Source organism: Tachyglossus aculeatus, chromosome X1 (assembly GCF_015852505.1).
Source record: "Tachyglossus aculeatus isolate mTacAcu1 chromosome X1, mTacAcu1.pri, whole genome shotgun sequence".
Taxonomy (NCBI): domain Eukaryota; kingdom Metazoa; phylum Chordata; class Mammalia; order Monotremata; family Tachyglossidae; genus Tachyglossus; species Tachyglossus aculeatus.
The window spans coordinates 19,244,588-19,262,768 of record NC_052101.1 but is presented as its reverse complement, the minus strand read 5'-3'; the positions used below and the strand labels follow the sequence as shown (position 1 = coordinate 19,262,768).

Here is an 18,181-nt window from a genome sequence, read left to right as displayed (position 1 = left end):
CATCTCTAAGGCCCTCAGTCAGCTCGTTCCCGCCACCTCACTGAGCTGCCACTACAACTCGATACACGCGTTCCGCTTCTCTGATGCCTACCCACCTTCTGTTTTGCCACTGACCCCATTGCCCACATCCTCTGGAACTCCCTCCCTCTAGGTATTCAATAGTCTACCACTGTCCCCACCTTCAAAACTTGTAAAATCACATCTTCTCCATGAAGCCTTCCCTGTCCAAGCCCTCTTTTCCCCTCCCTACTCTCATCTCACCGTCAGCTACACACTTGGATGTGTGCCCCGTTAGCACTTTGATACTCAGCCCAACACACTTGTGTGAATATACTTAGATTCTCCTATTTTACCTCTGTCAATTATTTGAGTGTCTCTCTCCCCCTCTACACTATAGCGTCCTTATGGACAGGAATTGTATCTACCAGCTCTATTATATTTTACTTTCCCAAGGATTTAGTACAGTGCTCTGTGCATAGGAAACAGTAAATAGCATTGATTGATTTCATCATCTGTAAAGTGGGAATTCGATATGTGTTCTCCCATCTACTTAGAATGTTGTTGGGTAGGGACCATCTCTATATGTTGCCGATTTGTACTTCCCAAGCGCTTGGTACAGTGCTCTGCACATAGCCCTCAATAAATACGGATGAATGAATGAATGAGAGCCCCATATTCATTCATTCAATCGTATTTATTGAGAACTTACTGTGTGCAGAGCACTGTACTAAGCGCTTGGGAAGTACAAGTCAGCAACATTATAGAGACAGTCCCTACTCAACGACGGGCTCACAGTCTAGAAGGGGGACTGTGTGTCCCAACTGATTGTGTAGTTTCTACCCCTGTGAGTAATACGGTGCCTGGCACATAACACTGAGCAAAATATTACTGTTGTTGTTGTTGTTAGTTTGCTCTGGTCCAGCCCTCCAAATTTACCTGGTTGTAGATTGAGAGTGGGAAGTCAAATTACAGTAGAAGATCATTTCAGATGTTGAATTTGAAACGTAATTGGGAGTTGTCCATGAAAATAGTGAGGTCACTTTGCTTTGTCATGTCTTTTTTCAAAAGCCTAAAAGCCCGTGGTTGAAGTTCTCTTGGGTTTCTCCTTTTGTACTAGTCTCACTAGGACCTGAAGTGCAGAATCCAATAAATGGCTTTTAACCCACCATTACTTCTTCCTGGAACAATTCATTTGCTCTTCAAATTTTCCTTGTAGCCCCCAGTCCTTATTGGTAAGTTCTATACCAGGGGAGGCCAAACTGATTCTAAAGCCATGGCCACTTATCTTTACTTTCTGGGCAGCAAACAAATGTGTGTGTGTTGCTCAGGTGGCAGGCTGTAGTGTGCCACCGTTTCAGCCCTTGTGCTGTCCCTCTCACTTGCACCTTCCATTCATTGATCCCCTGGGATCTCCATCCCGGGAACTCCTGCTCACTGTTTATTGTCATTGTTTACTTTCCCCAGTGCTTAGTACAGTGCTGTGCACACCGTAAGTGCTCAATAAATACAACTGAATAACTTAAAGGAATTATTTTTGATCTGAGGCTCTCGGCTGTATGTTTTTAGGGGTTCATGAGACTTGGTCATCCTTGTATTACGTAGAAAAAGTCTTTTGAATCCCACTACTCCTTCCACTTATCATGCTGTCTCCCTGCTTCTCTTTTCATCCAAATTCGTTGAACAGATTGTATACAACTGTTGCCTTCACTTCTCCACCAACTGTCCTTGACCCACTGGAGTTAGATTTTTTGACCCGTTCACTTCCACCTCCCTATGGACACCAGTGACCTCCTAGTAGCCAAATCCAGTGGGCTTTTCTTCCTGTTCTAATTGTCCTCTACCTCTCTGACACTTTCAACCCCTCCTCCTTGAAGACCTTTCAGATCTTGGATTAGCCTCCAAGGCCTATCATTTGGTTCTCTTAAACTCATCGACTGTGCCTTCTCATTCTTGTCTGCTGGACTTGCTTCCTCTTACTCTCCATCTGTGGGTGTCCCTTTAGTCCTGTTCCAGCCCCCTTACTCTTCTCTCTCTACTTTTTTTATGGTATTTGGTAATGGGATGGTATGGTATTTAGTCAGCACGTACTATGTGCCAAGCATTGTACTGAGCTCTGGGGTAGACACAAACTAATGGTCGGACACAGGGCTCACAGTTTTAATTCCCATTTTACAGATAACTGAGGCCCAAAGAGGTGAAGTGACTTGCCTCATATTTCACAGTGGACATGTGGCAGAGCAGGGATTGGAACCCAGGTCCTTCTGATGCCCAGGCTCTATCCACTAGGCCACCCCGCTTCTCATTCACTCTCTTAGTGGTAGAGGTGGTGGTAGTTAAGGTATTGGAGCACTCATGCGGGTGCAATACACTGTAAGCGCTTGGGAGAACACACCCAAAGCAAGACATGTTCTGTTGCCCATAAGCAGTTTAACACTGTAATGGGGAAGGTGGACAAAAATATATATACATAGATTGATCAGAATCTATAATTGAATGTAGATATTATTCACAAGGGCTGAGGATGGGAATCTCTCAAGCTTATTTGCTCACCTGACTTGAACCATCACACCACCTGTCTGCAGATGACAGCCAAATCGACCATATTCAGATCCAATTTACAATAATCCATCAGTCAGTTAGTGGTATTTGTTGCGTGCTTACCATGTGCAGAGCACTATACTAAGCACCTGGGAGAAGACAGTACTGCAAAGTTGGAAGACATGTTCCCTGCCCACAGTGAGCTTACTATAGTCTAGAGGAGGTGACAGACATTTAATATAAATTAAAAAATTACCAATATGTATAGTACTGCCTTTCCTCTTGCTGCTGGAAAATCACGAGAATGGATCTTGTCCTGCCAGTGACCTCAGTCAGCATAGCCAAACCTGAACTTCATCCTTCCTAAGACCATTCCTCATCCTTCCAATGCTGCCATTATCCTCCCGATCCCAGATGCCCACAACCATCACATTCATTCTGGGTTCCTCATTCTTTCAGCCCTCACTGTGTAAGCAGCTAAATCTCGCTGATACTTCTGTGGTGACATTTCTGGGTTCTTCCCCCTCAATCAATCAGCGGCCTCTGTTGTGCACTTAGTGTGAGTTTATAGGAGTAATGGCATTTGAAGGCCCACTGAGTGCCATACAAAGCACTTGGGAGTGTTCACTAGGAGCCAGCCTCTCTATTTCATAATCTAAAGGGGCGAAGACACACAGCAATGATGAATTGCCGCTAACTGGCATAAGTGGATACAACAGTCCACGAGGACGAAATAAAATAAGTAATTGAATGCACAAACAGAAATCCAAATAAAAACTGTTCTATACCTGAGTGTAACGTAGGCAATGAAATCTAATGCACCAAGTGCTAAGTATGGCTATTGGGTTGAAACATCTGTTGTACCTTGAAGTTTGGGGGGAGGACATGGAGGAGATGGGATTTTAGGAAGGCTTTTAAGATGGAGAGCTGTAGTCTGGTGGATTTGAGGGGAGGGGAGAGTTGATTGTGTTACAGAGTAAGCATGGTAGAAACGGGAAGGCAACAGACACGGAAGGAAGGGAGAGGTGGTGGAAAGTCAGGAAGCTGATGCCGAGAAGTTTCTGTTGATGTGGAGGGGGAATGGGAAACCACTGGAGGTTCTTTAGGGGTGGAGCAATGTATATCGAGTGACGCTTCAAGACGATGGTAGCTCTCTGTGGGTGGGGATCATGCTTATCAACTACTCCACTGTCCTAAGCACTCAGCACAGTGCTCTGCTCAGTAAGCACCACTGACTAATCCGTGCAGCAGCGTGTATGTGTCGGTTGGAGGCAGGGAGACTCGTGATGAGGCTGAGAACAGTAGTGGCTGATGGGCAAAAATATGAATCAGGATGTAGCCGTTTGCTCGGAGAGGAAATGGCAGATAAGCAGGATAAATTAGACCCACGGGATTTGGCAGTTGGTTGAATGCGAGACCTGAAGGGCCATCGGGAGTTGAGAATATCCCCAATGTCTAGGGTTTCTGCTGCAACAAGGATGATGGTATTAACAGCAGGGATGGGAGGAGACCTGCTACCACGCTAGTACAAACTCTTGCCATATCATGGTTTAATAGCTAGCTTAATCTCACAGCCCCTCCCCACCTTAGATCCATATTTCAGGCCGCCACATGACGGATCGTTTTCTCGCAGGCTTACTCGGAAACATCCATGGGCTTCGGGGCTTTCCCCGACTTTCCTTGACCAGCCACTTCCCAGCTTGCACTCTTCATTCTTTCCAAGCTCCCCTTCTGACTGTACCGTACTGTTAATCAATCAGTCGTATTTATTGAGCATTTACTGTGTGCTTGGGAAAGCACAGTGTGACAGTCCATAGCCACATTCCCTTTCCACAATGAGCTTACAGTCTAGAGGGAGAGACGTTAATGCAAATAAAGAAATTGCAGGCGTGTGCATGGAATCAATCAATCAATCGTATTTATTGAGCGCTTACTATGTGCAGAGCACTGTACTAAGCGCTTGGGAAGTACAAATTGGCATCACATAGAGACAGTCCCTACCCAACAGTGGGCTCACAGTCTAAAAAGTGGAAGTGCTGTGGAAGTGCTGTGGGGCTGAGGGAAGAGTAAATAAAGGGTGCAAATCCAAGTACAAGGGTGACACAGGGCGTAGGAGAGGAGGAAATGAGGGCTTAGTCAGGGAGGACCTCTTGGAGGAGATGTGCTTTTAATAAGGCTTTGAAGATGTGGCGAGAGATCAATTGCCAGATATAAGGAGAGAGGGCACACAGCAGGCCAGAGGCTGGAGGTGGGCGAGGGGTAAGTAGATTCTCCTTATCCTCCCCAGGAAGCCATCCCCAGTGAATGCACATCAATCACCTCAGCGTGTCAGCCCAGTGCCTCCCCCATAATCAGTCAGTGGTGTTTATTAAGCACTTACCATGTGCAGAGAACTGTACTAATTGCTTGGGGGAGAGTACAGCGCAACAATATAACAGACACATTCCTTGCCCACACAGAGCTTACGGTCTAGTGGACTGTAAACATTTGAACATTTTGTTCCTACCCTCAGCCCCTATTTTCAGGAACAGTTTTGAATCCATATGTATTGTATCTTCAGTTATTTGTTCATTTTATTCTGATGTTTGAATTGTTTTCTTCTTTACCTTTGTTCTTTCTCCTTGTTTTGTGTGCTCTGATCATTTTTTTGTCTTTTCTCCAGTCCCCCACAGTTAAATCTCATGAGCCATGAGATTTCTCTTGTTATTGTTGTACTCTCCCAAATGCATTGTACATCCCAGACTTCAGGTACTTAATAAATAATAATAATAATGATGATAGCATTTGTTAAGCACTTACTATGTGCAAAGCACTGTTCTAAGCGCTGGGGGGATACAGGTGATCAGATTGTCCCACGTGGGGCTCACAGTCATCATCCCCATTTTACAGATGAGGTAACTGAGGCTCTGAGAAGTTAAGTGACTTGCCCAAGGTCACACAGCAGACGTGGTGGAGCTGGGATTCAAACCCCTGACCTCTGACTACAAAGCCCGTGCTCTTTCCACTGAGCCATGCTGCTTCTCAGTGCCTTTGATTGATTCAGGAAGAATGCCTGCCACATTTCCTGGGTTCCTAAACCATAAGGGCAAATAAAGCACCTTCTGGGAAAATGTGTTTGAGCTGGGTTAAGTTCCTGAAGTTCTGTTTCAAGTAAATTGGCAAACTAGCAATTCAGATCTGCCTCTATAACCTGAAACAATCAGGTTGTCGAGGTTGTGGGTGGAAGTTATTGAATGCCAGTGGAACGCTCTGTAATATTCCTTAGTTTTTCAAGAAAATTATAGCACTGTCCTTCCCGCGGCTGTCCAGATATCGTAGTAGTAGTTGAAAAATATCACAAAACATAAAAGACTGCCTCGAGTCCAGCAGATCCTTTAGCAACCTCGGGATTCGGGGGCAAGCCACAGTTTGGCACATTAGTCTCAGACTCAGAAACCAGGGTTATTACTTGCCTCCTATGGTAGGAATCAGTATGGTGTGGCTTTAAGGTTACCTGTGCTGCTTTGGAAGGACGCAGGGATGCCCTGTTGATACTGGACACTGAAGTAATGGACAAGGTTCCAGCTCCTGTGCTACAGCCCTATTAAAAATACCTTTTCTCCTCTGCTTTAGCCTGTGACCTCCATAAGTGCTTAGTACAGTGCTCTGCACACAGTAAGCACTCAATACGATTGATGATGTGGGACCTGATTATCTTGTATATATCCCAATGCACCGTGCAGCACTTGGCTCATAGTAATCACATAATGATTACAACCCAAAGCTACCATTGTGGCGTCAAGTAGCACTCTTTCCCCTCTTTCCACTGCCCTCCCCCAAATCATTTTCCAGGATGTTAGGGCAAAAAGGAGCCGATTCCAGACTCTTCAGTGTGGAATGATGAAACCCTACAATATTATGATGGGTGTGACTAGGGTGAAAACAGATTTGTCTATCAGTGATATTTATTGGCACGCTTACTGGGTGCACTGCACCGTACTAAGCCCTTGGGAGAGTACAATACGTCGTTCCTTGCCCACAACGAGCTTACAGGCCAGAGGGCACCAAATAGTGCATCAAATGCCACAACAGGAGGAGCCCCCGACTCTCCCAATTGAAGCTTGAAGGTCTTTGTTCCAAATGCATTCACTGGCCCAGTAGTTGGTTGTGCAGGTGGAAAATATCAATAAGGACAAGAGGGTTTGGAAAAATTCATGACCGAGAGGTCCATATTAGGTGCCTTAAAGAGTGCCTTAGCAACCCTGAAGTTAGATTTCAATGAGGGCAACCACCACAATCCTTTCAACAAAGTCCAGTTTAGGGACAAGATATTAGTGTAGATGGATCATTGGTACTAATTTATTATGACAATATGGCTTCATTAATCATTTTATTTTCCTTTCCAGTCTAATGGGAGAGGCAGACGCAAATTTTTTACCAGTAGGGCCAGTAGGAGGGAATCTAAGGAAATAACAGGGTGCAATACCAATATGTCAGGAATTGTGTTCCTGTAATTCATTGGCTTTTAAGGCTTTTTTTATCAGTGTTTGGAGGCGTGTTTTTAACAGTCTGGAAAGTCAGTTCTGCTTTCCCCCCTCAACTCCTCTTCCCAGAAAGTTTGGAAGTGTAACAACAACTGAACCTTCTTCCTGTGTATGAGTGGGGATATTTCAGTAGTGTGATAGAAGAATTGCAGCATTTCTTTTGTAGAACTAGTAGCTACCCCTAGCACTAAAGAGAAGGGTATTTAGTCTTTAATGAGCACCTGCCCTTTGGGTTGCAGTGTCCTGTATTCAGTGCATGGGAAAGTAGTATACAAGCCAGAGAAACATTTCCTGTCCCCATTGAACTTACATTCTAAAGCAGTGGGTGGGTGGGGGATGTAAAAACATTTACAAAGTAGAATAACTTATACAGATTGGGAGGTTGAGTGGAATTTGGCATGTGGATAGAACAAGGTTTTAATCCTGTCTCTGCCACTTGTCTGCTGTGTGGCCCTGGGCATGTCACTTCACTTCTCTGTGCCTCATTACCTCATCTGTAAAATGGGGATTAAGATTGTGGGCCCCATGTGGGACAGGGACTATTTCCAACCCAATTTGCTTGTATCTACCCCAGCACTTAGAATAGTGCCTGGAACATAGTAAGTGCTTAACCAAAAACCACTCTAGACTGTGAGCTCATTGTGGGCAGGGATTGTCATTCTTTCTTGCTGTATTGTATGCTTTCCCAAGCGCCTAGTACAGTGCTTTGCATACAGTAGATGCTCAATAAATACGATTGAATGAATGTGTCTATTATACTGTTATATTTTATTCTCCCAGGCATTTAGTACAGTGCCTTGCACACAGTAAGCACTCAGTAAATTCAACTGAATAAATGACGTGCTGAGGGCAGTCCCATGGGATCCTGAGAGAAAGGCTGAAGCGGTCTTATCTCTAAATTCGATCCATCGGTTGGCCCTTGCTTACTTTAAAAGCCAGTACACGTAATGCTGCTGACTTTGAACTTCCTCAATTCCACTCCCACCCTTCCGAAGTAGAGTTGCTGCCCAAGGGTCATTTTAGGTCTGCCTCAGTGAATAGCCAAACCAGATCCTTCAGACTAAAAAAAAAAAAATCCCTTTTGGAGGCCTGAATCATCCAGGTGGGCTACTGATCGATTGAACGGTTGTGAATTTTCTGCTCGTGTGGGTGTATATTGGGAAGAGCGGTTGGCCATTGCAACTACTTCCTGCGGGAGATTGCGGGGGCGATTGAGGCGATGGTTAAAAAAAAGGAAGGATTGATTTTGTGATGCATATGGTGTGAATTCATTTGAGGACTATCTCCCCCATCCCCAACAAGAAGTGACATCCATTTGGAGTTTTACCCCTTTGTCACAATGTTCTCACCGGTCCTCTACTCCTTGACCCTTCTAGAATTTAAACCTTCCTCCAAAACTCCCATAAATTCCAACAGCTTGATGAAGAGACCAAAGTCGAAGAGGCCACAAAAGCAGGGAACCTTCCTTTGCTGGAACTGGACATTAACAATTATTGCATTTCACAAAACCCATTTGGGAAAAGTTTATACAGGTGTATTTTTTTTTTCAGTTTACAAGCATCCTGTGTTGTAAGTGTTGTGATCTTCAACTTGTTTCATTTGTGTTTCAAGGAGGGCTTTAATTCTGCAGAATGACTAGTAGAAGTCTTAGAAGCTGTTGATAAGCCCCAAATAGAAGAATAAAGGCTACCAAAAATTGTGACCGTATTTTTCATGTTTCCCCACTCATCAAGAATCTCCAGTGGCTCCCATCCACCTCCGCATCAAACAGAAACTCCTTACCATCGCTTTAAAGGACCGTCTTCTTGCCCCCTCCTATCTTACCTTGCGGATTTCCTGCTGCAGCCCAGCACGCTCACTTCACCCCTCTAATGCCAATCTACTTGCCGTACCTCATCATCTATCACTGCAGACCCCTCGCCCACATCCTGCCTCTGTTGTGGAACCTCCCCTCCTCCCGCCCCCTCTCATATCTGACAGACGATCACTCTCCCTACCCTCAAAGCCTTATTAAAATCACATCTCTTCCAAGAAGTCTTCCCCTACAAAGCCCTCACTTCCTCTACTCCCTCTCCTTTCTGCATCACCCTTGCACCTGGATTTGTACCCTTTATTTACCCTATGCTCTGTCCTATTGCACTTACGAACATATCTGTAATTTATTGTCTGTTCCCCCCCTTGACTGTAAGGTCCTTGTGAGCGGGGAACATGTCTACTTTCCCAAGCTCTTAGTACAGTGCCCTCTGCACACAGTGAGCGCTCAATAAATGTAACTAATTAATTTTTCCTGGCTTTTTCTGAGAAGGCATCTTCGGGGTTGGACAGTAATTGGAAGGCAGGATCCATGGACAAGTTCCCTATTCTTTCCTCCAGGTCGTGAAACAGCGTGGGCTTGTAGAAGGAGCACAGACTGAGGAGTCAGAGGGCCTGGATTCTAATCCCGGCTCTGTTGCTCACTTGCTGCATGACCTTGGGCAAGTCATTTAACTTTTGTGGTTCAGTTGCCTCATCTGCAGATTGGGCGTTCAAAACCTGATCTTACTTATTAGACTGAGGCCCATGTGGGACCTGAATATCTTGTATCGACCTCAGCAGTTAGTACAGTATTTGGCACATAAGGGCTTAACAAGTGCCGCAATTATTACTATGAATGAAAAACATTCAGTAGACCCGACTCCAAGTCAGAGCTGTACAGGCCAGCTCTTGTTATGTTCCCTAGGTTGAGGCTCGTCAATAATCACCTTTTGGGTGTCAACCTTGAGCCAAATGAGCACTCACCTAACAGAGTGGTTAAAAAAAACAAAGTTGTCTTCTGGCTTTCCCACGTTCAGGAAAACATACAGTGTAGTACTTCTGGCTCCATGTCGTGCTGTACCCAGACAGAAGTGTGTTGTCAGAAGAATGTTCCCAAGTCTGCTCTTGCATACTAACCAGAAAACTTTCTTTATTTTTATGATATTTGTTAAGTGCTATGTGCAATGCACTGTACTAAGCGCTCGGGCAGATACAAGATAATCAAGTTGGATGCAGTCCCTGTCCCACATAGGACTCCCAGTCTTAATCCCCGTTTTTCAGATGATGTAACTAAGGCACAGAGCAGCTAAGTGCCCAAGGTAACACAGCAGACAAGTGGTGGAGCTGGGATTATAACCTAAATCCTCTGACTCCGAGGCTCATTGTTGGGTAGGGACCATCTCTATATGTCATCGATTTCCCAAGCGCTTAGTATAGTGTTCTGCACACAATAAGCGTCAATAGATACGATTGAATGAATGAATGCTCTTTCCACAAGGTCACACTGCTTCTCCATGATCTTAGTGAAAATATGAATTATGGAAAAGCCATCTGTATTTCTCTGGTTTTGGTAGTGAAAATATCAAGTGGGATACTCTCAAAAAGTTTTTTTCTAAAGTATAGATTTCATTTTTTTTTGCCTCTGTGAGATCTAACACTATCAGGGAAAGAGGTCCACTTTGGTGCTTTTCCCAGAACCGTGTTGGTTGCTTCCAGGTAGCTTGTGATTATGGTCTAGGGGGTTAGAAATCAATTTTGTGATTTGTTCGAGTCCCTTCCCAAGCGCCAATGTTCATCTCAGTGGCTTGTAACTAACAGGGTCATCCTTCCCCCGCTATTAATATTAAATATTTAACAGTTATGATATTTTGAAAGCACTTAACTGTGTTCCAGGCACTACTAGGAATTACTTCTTGTTTGGTTTGTGTCCTCTTCATATTTTCTGAATGAGAAGTGAGTGGCTAGTGCTCTTTCTCACCATCTCCTGGAAAACTGGAAACTTCAGCAGCCTCGCTGTATTGTGAGGTTCAGTTTTTGAAAAATTACCTGCAAGTTACTTCTGCACATAGGAGAATCTGTGGTTTTGGCTAATCACGCAGGCACATAGAAGATGAGTTTTTAAAGAAATTTAAAACTCTGAGGTGGAGAAAGTGTCAGCAAACTCATGGGCACTGTTCTGCAATTAGTCAACTGAAGACAGAAACTCTGCTCCCGTTTCTACTTAGTAATGATTGTGGTATTTCTTAAGCTCTTACTGTGTGCTTACTGTTAAACTTACGAGTGCTTACTGTACTAAACGCCGGGGTGGATACAAGCAAATCAGGTTGGGCACAGTCCCTGTCCCACACAGGGCTCACAGTCTCAATCCCCATTTTACAGATGAGGTAAATGAGGCACAGAGGAGTGAAGTGACTTGCCCGAGGCCATACAGCAGACAAGTGGCAGACCCATGATTAGACTGACTCTGACCCATGTGACCATCGGCAAGAAACTGAATCCAGCCACATAAATCGCCGAGGCCAAACAGCCTCTCAAAGTGCCCTGGGATCACCCCGCACCTTTGTTCCTGGGGGGGGTCTCTGGGATTTGGGCTTACTCCTAGGGAAAACACGGGTTCAGTCTGGGCTTTCGAGTCTTTCCCGAAGTCGAAGGTAATCCCTGGCACAGCCCAGAACTCTTCTTGCCAAATACCAGTTATGTATATGTATGGTATATTTGGAAATATTTGAAATTGCTGAGCAAAGGACTCGGGCTGCAGGATTTCAAATTTATCCAAAAAAAATGGGCAATGGGGCACATGGGAATTATACATTTGTTTTGATGGGTTACAAAGGTAGAACAGGGATCTGGGCTTTTGTATCTCTGACCTTTGGGCACTTGGTAATTCTCCCAACCCTCAGCCCCATAGGACTCATGTGCATATCTATCAAGAATATATATATATATATATATTAACATCTGTCAACCCCCGCTGGACTGTAAGCTCATTGTGGACAGGAACGTCCTTTAGTCCAATTCCTTTAGTTGGTGGAATTTAGTCCAGTGATAAAACGGAGTTTAAGTAGTAGAATTGGGAAAAGATGTAACCTTCCCTCTAGAATAATAATAATAATAATAATAATAATAATGGCATTTATTAAGTGCTTACTATGTGCAAAGCACTGTTCTAGGCGCTGGGGAGGTTACAAGGTGATCAGGTTATCCCACAGGGGGCTCACAATCTTGATCCCCATTTTACAGATGAGGTCACTGAGGCAGAGAGAAGTTAAGTGACTTGCCCAAAGTCACACAGCTGACAATTGGTGGAGCTGAGATTTGAACCCATTGACTTCTGACTCCAAAGCCCGGGCTCTTTCCTCTGAGCCACGCTGCTTCTAAACTACTCCTTCTAAGATGGTCGAGATGTAGTCCTGCCTGATTGCCAGGCAGTCGTGTTGTCGCGCTGTCTGCTGCTCGGAGTTGCGTGCCCATTGTAGTGACCATGCCGTGACCAGGCTAAGGTGAGGATATCCAGGAGAGAGCAGCAGTGATTGATTGAGCCCTCAGGGCCAGCCCATCGAAGAGCAACTGAGTCAAGGCCAGGACACGTGCGTGCCTCACGAATCAGACAGCCTGGGCCCGAGGCCGTGTTGATCCACGGGATGTTGTTCCCAAATGCCAGTCTGACTGCGTTACTGCCCTTCAATCAATCAATCAATCGTATTTACTGAGTGCTTACTGTGTGCAGAGCACTGTACTAAGCGCTTGGGAAGTACAAGTTGGCAACATATAGAGACAGTCCCTACGCAGCAGTGGGCTCACAGCCCCCAAACCTCAAGGACATAACCTCCCGTAAAACAATTGACTTCAAGGCTTTCGCGCTGCTACACCTCAGCTTGTGCCTCCCACTCTGCCCAGCTGAATTTAGGCGACTCTCCTTCCTCAGCCTCTCTCCTCCAACCCGTATATGTATATATGTTTGTACATATTTTTTTACTCTATTTATTTAATTTATTTGTACATATCTATTCTATTTATTTTATTTTGTTAGTATGTTTGGTTTTGTTCTCTGTCTCCCCCTTTTAGACTGTGAGCCCACTGTTGGGTAGGGACTGTCTCTATATGTTGCCAATTTGTACTTCCCAAGCGCTTAGTACAGTGCTCTGCACATAGTAAGCGCTCAATAAATACGATTGATGATGATGATGCTTCTGAGCAGTTAAGGTCACATCTCCTCCAAGAGGCCTTCCCAGATTAAGCCCTCTTTTCCTCGGCTCCCTCTCCCTTCTGTGTCTGTGCACTTTTGGATCTCTGACCTTTGGGCACTTGGTATTCGCCCAACCCTCAGCCCCATAGGACTCATGTGCATATCTATCAAGAAAATATATGTTTTTTATATTAGCATCTGTCAACCCCCGCTGGACTGTAAGCTCGTTGTGGACAGGAAGCGTCTCCCAACTCTGTTGCGTTGTACTCTCCCAAGCACTTGGTACAGTCCTCTGCAAACAGTATGCACTCAGTAAATGTCCTTGCTGCTGCTGGTAATGCCACTCCCTCTGCCCAGAATGCCTTCCTCAGGCCTGCATTTTTGGCATGCTTTCAACTCCTAATGGTGCTTTTCTAGAAAAAAGTTCAAATTGTTTCATCACTATGTCTAAAAGGGCCTGGGTGTGATTGCCAAATATTAGATTGCAATATTGGGATTCTTAAGTGAGTTTACCTTGCTTACTATAGTGATGATTATCTTCCCCGTGGACCTGTAACAATGTTATGAGAAAGTTGGCAGAAGGGCAGGTTTTCTTCCCTCTTCTTCCTTCATTTTCTTCTTTCCCAGCTTTCTTTTTTCTCTAAAAAGCACTTGTCTTATGGATTTGTCACTTCAGGGAGAGATCCATTCAAATTGGCTGTCTTCTGATCTGTGTTTTTTTTTTAAAGAAAAATTGGCTGGTCGAGGTGAAGATAGGGATTTTTAAAGTTAAATTAAATATATCCACTCTAAAATTATTTAACTCCGCAGAAGGAAAATTCCATACCAACTTAAATGTGTGACTCTAAAACCCTTAGCTTAACCGTGGACGCTCAGGTCTTTCATAGCATGTTTTGGGTAGAATTCTGTGTAAGGGTTTTTTTGGGGGGAGGGCAGGAAATTATATACTTACTATGTGCCAGGCACTGCACTGAGTGCTGGGGTAGATACAAGCTAATCAGGTTGCAGACAGTTGCAGATTCTAAATTGGAGGGGGAAGGATTCAACCCCCATTTTACAGACGAGGAAACTGAGGCACAGGGAAGTTGTGACATACCCAAGGTCACAGACAAGTGGCGGAACTGGGCTTAGCACTCGGGTTCCTTGCTCTTACGACTAGGCCATGCTACTTCCTATGCTGTTGGGGAATTAGGAACTATTTTACTGAGAGCACATACTCTCTGAATAAAAAGCCACATGATATTAGAAGAAATGGTTGGGCTGTTGTACCTGGTGTCAGTCAAAGTGGTAATAACCTCTGCATAATTGGAGAACTGAATAACGGTTTTCAGTGTCTCCCTTCTGGGCAGTTATCTGCAATTAGTTTGTCTCTCTCTCTTCTCCCATGCATCAAGGCTAGGATGGACATGAATGATTTCTCCCCCCCACCCCCCGCCTGGGCATTTCACCTTCACAATTTAAAATTAGTTAAAATACCAGAGGAGGGTTTACACACTAGACACATAGTTGGTTCAGCGTGCTCATTTTTGCCTCTATTGTAAATGCATTTATTGACAACCATAGGTCTTCCCTTTGGAAGGAAAATTACTCCAGAAAGTGGTTTGAGAGTCTTCTAAATGAGACCAGTAAAATCTCTTTCAAGATACTGGGAAATGCAGCTCAGCGGTGTTTCACAAACGTTGGGTGTGGCTTTCTGGCACAGTATCCTAGAGCCTTGTCAGCATTCTGACAACGACTTTAGTCAAGGTTTGCGTCACCTTGTGTCTCATTCCATCCCCATTATGACTTTGTGCCCTACCTACCCCTCCCTGTCATCTCCCTTTCCAAGTTCCCACCTTGGATCGATAGATAAACTGAAACGTGGACAAAAGCCTGATTTGATTCAATCAGTAATATTTATTGGACACCCACTGTGTGCAGAGCACTGTACTAAGTCCTTGGGAGAGTACAAGAGAGTTGGTATGAATCCTACCCTCATAGAGTTAAAAATCTACTGAGGAGCCAGAAACCTAAATAAGTTACAGATAAGAGGAAATAATAGTGTATAAATATAAGTGCCATGATGGGATGGGGGTGGGGTGAGAACCCCTGTGCTTGGGTAGCATGGAAATATTGAAGTTATTGATTACAGTGCTCTGCCCTATGTAAGACCTCAAATACAATTGATTGAAGTGGCACGAGGGGGATGTAAAGTGGGGAGATGAGATGAATCAGGGAGGTAAATTAGAGAAGTAAATTACTGGGTGCATATAAAAAGCCAGGTGTTTCTGTTGTTGTCGTATAATAATAATAATAATAATGATAATAATAATAATAATAATGACATTTGTTAAGTGCTATGTGCCAAGCACATTTCTAAGCACTGGGGTAGATACAGGTTATTAAGGTTAGATACAGTCCCTGTCCCACATTGGGCTCATGCTTAATCCTAATTTTTTACAGATGAGGGAACTGAAACACAGAGAAGTTAATTGACTTCACAGAGGTCACAGAGCAGATGTGTGGCAGAGCCAGGATTAGAACCCAGGTCCTCCTGACTCCCAGGCAGCTGCTGCTCTATCCACTAAGCCACACTGCTTCTCAATAGCATGCAAGTGGAAACCCTGCTACTTTTGACTGGAGAGGGTGCAAGGCTTGTCGTTAAGGGCTGTTGACCTTGGCCTTAGCTTGGGGTTGCTGGATGATGTTTTCAGGACCTGCTTAGAACAATTTTGCTCTGGGCAAAATTGCTGAAACACATTATATTAAAGGTGCTCCTTTTTTGACCAGACTACTCAACTTCAAGTTTTGATACGAGCCTCAAGAATCTCTTGGCTCATCTGGCAACCTGTCATTGTCTTCCAAACCTGCTGAATCCAGGTGCTTGTAACCGGACATGACACGCTTTCTCCGGCCAAACGGCTCATGACTCTTTGGGTGGAGCAAGCGTTCTCTCCAGATTTCGGCTCCAGACTTGGTAGCTTGATGAAAAGGAGCCAGCTCCAGCTTGGTAAAAGTGGGCGTTCCCCATTCTTCCCCATGTCGAATCCTTCCTATCCTCCTCCCTTACCATCCCCCCTCCCTGCCTGCCTCTTCGTATGGGTGCAGCCCTTGGCCTTGTTTTATCCCTCTTTTCCTTTCAGAAGGCCTAAATCAGGGCTCTCCTGCGTTGGATAAATTAAGTGGTTAAAATTTAGTGTTGTAGCTTTAACCACCTGCTCCCACCTCCGGTGGAACAGACGATGGGCTCAAGGAGAGAAGCGGCCCAACAAAATTCAAAGAGGCTGTTGGAAAAACGGTCAAGCTTGGCCACACTTTCAGCATTGAGTCGGGGAAACCTTTATGTCAAAATTTAAGGGTCTTATTGCTGCCTCTTAACATCGTTTCATTCTTATTTCTGTTATATTCTTTCTGCTCTCCCAAGCGCTTAATACAGTGCTCTGTGCTCATGAGCCAGGCCTAACGGGTACATCCTATTCTCAGTATTTAGTAACTCAGTTAGAGAATCTCATCCAGGTGACCAGATTCTGGTGAAAACTCAGTTGCCTTTTCCAAGACTTATTTTTTAATTTTGGTTTTGTCTACCCATCCACCTCTCTAATCAGGGTTCATTTTTCAGGGAAAGGTCACCTGGAAGTCCATTTTCATTTTGGCCTGTAAATTAATTCCCATATTAGTAATTCTTTGGGATTTTTTTTACTTCACTCTCCCAAAATGGTGGCGTTGCTATGTTGAATGCGAGGTATGCGTAACCAAATTTCCTTCCTCATATGCTACTTAACTACCATTTTCTGGTAGTCCCAATCAGTCACAACCCTGCAGCATATACAATATAGCAAACAAAAACATTTGTCCATCTAACCTTATTCTCTCTGACCATGCATTTTTGCTGAGATAATAAGAAATGCACGGTCAGCTGCATTTCCTCCTAGGGGAGGGGAATATGGAAAGAGAGAAACCTTCAGGAGGTCTGCCGTACACAGTCAGCTCTTGTGGGCAAGGAGCATGTCTATCAACTAACTGTTGTATTCTCCCAAGTTCATAGAACAGTGCTGTGCACACAGTAAATGCCCCTTAAATACCATTAATTGATTCAGGGATGCTGCTGTACTCTAGCAGCTCCAGAAGCGACATGTCCTAATGGAAAGACCACAGTCCCGGGAGTCAGAGGACCTGGCTTTGAGTGCCGGCCCTGCCAGTTGCTTGCTGTGTGACCTTAGGCAAGTCGCTTAACTTCTCTGTGTCTGTTTCCTCAGCTCCAAAATGGGAGTTCAATACCAGTTCTCTCTCCTACTTAGACTGTGAGCCCCAGGCGGGACATGGACTGTCTCCAACTTAAGTTGTTCTTTCCCCAGCACTTAGAACCGTGTTTGACATATAGTAAGCGCTTAACAAATACCATTTTAAAAAAAAATCTTACGGGTTAGGTTGCCTGGGGCCCAGTGGAATTTGTCATCAGTGAGCAAGTATTGGTAAACTTAATGACTGGTCAGAACTTCAGCAGCTAAAGATTAACTTAAAATTTGAGAACCAAGTGTAAATAGGCATTCTAAACCTAGTATCTACAAGAAGGAGGATATTATTTAAAACTCAATCAGCCATTATACATTTGTCTCCAAGACACTTAGGGGTGTAGGTCACTGAACAGAGCAAAGGCAATAGAAGAGAATGAGGAAGCATGTTGTTATCTTGAACTTTGTCCACCTGAGTAATTCACTTAGTTTTTATATGCCTTAGTTTCTCACCTAAAAGAAAATGGAATGTTACCATCATAGTGGACAAAAGCTTGTAAATGATTGTAATGCACTTTTAAGGGCAAAATATACTGTGTAGTTGGTACTAAAACCTCAGTATGGAACGTGTGTGTGGCTTGTGTCTGCGCAAAAGACTGTTCTTGGGAGTGGGGGGAGCTGATAAAATTCAGCAGCCGGTAGTGCATACGAAACAGAGCTGCCGATAGAGGATAGTTGGGCCGGTAGAGACTGATCAAATAATCATTTCTCCATTGCCCCGTGCATTTCCCACATCCATTTTTTTCCCAAGTTCAGTTCCAGATTTGAACCCAGGGACTGAACCTGCCACCATGTTATTCCTTGTCTTCCGTTTTTCCAACCAAAGTCGGGCCTGCATTAGCATCCTCCAAGAAGTCAGATCGGATTCT

At 44.4% G+C, this 18,181-nt stretch overlaps 1 protein-coding gene across 4 annotated transcripts in view; it reads left to right on the top strand.

Annotated features, from left to right (window-relative positions):
* Nucleotides 1-18,181, top strand: part of CSNK1A1 (casein kinase 1 alpha 1) — a 61,069-nt gene that overhangs the window by 8,830 nt on the left and 34,058 nt on the right. The window lies entirely within an intron of this gene.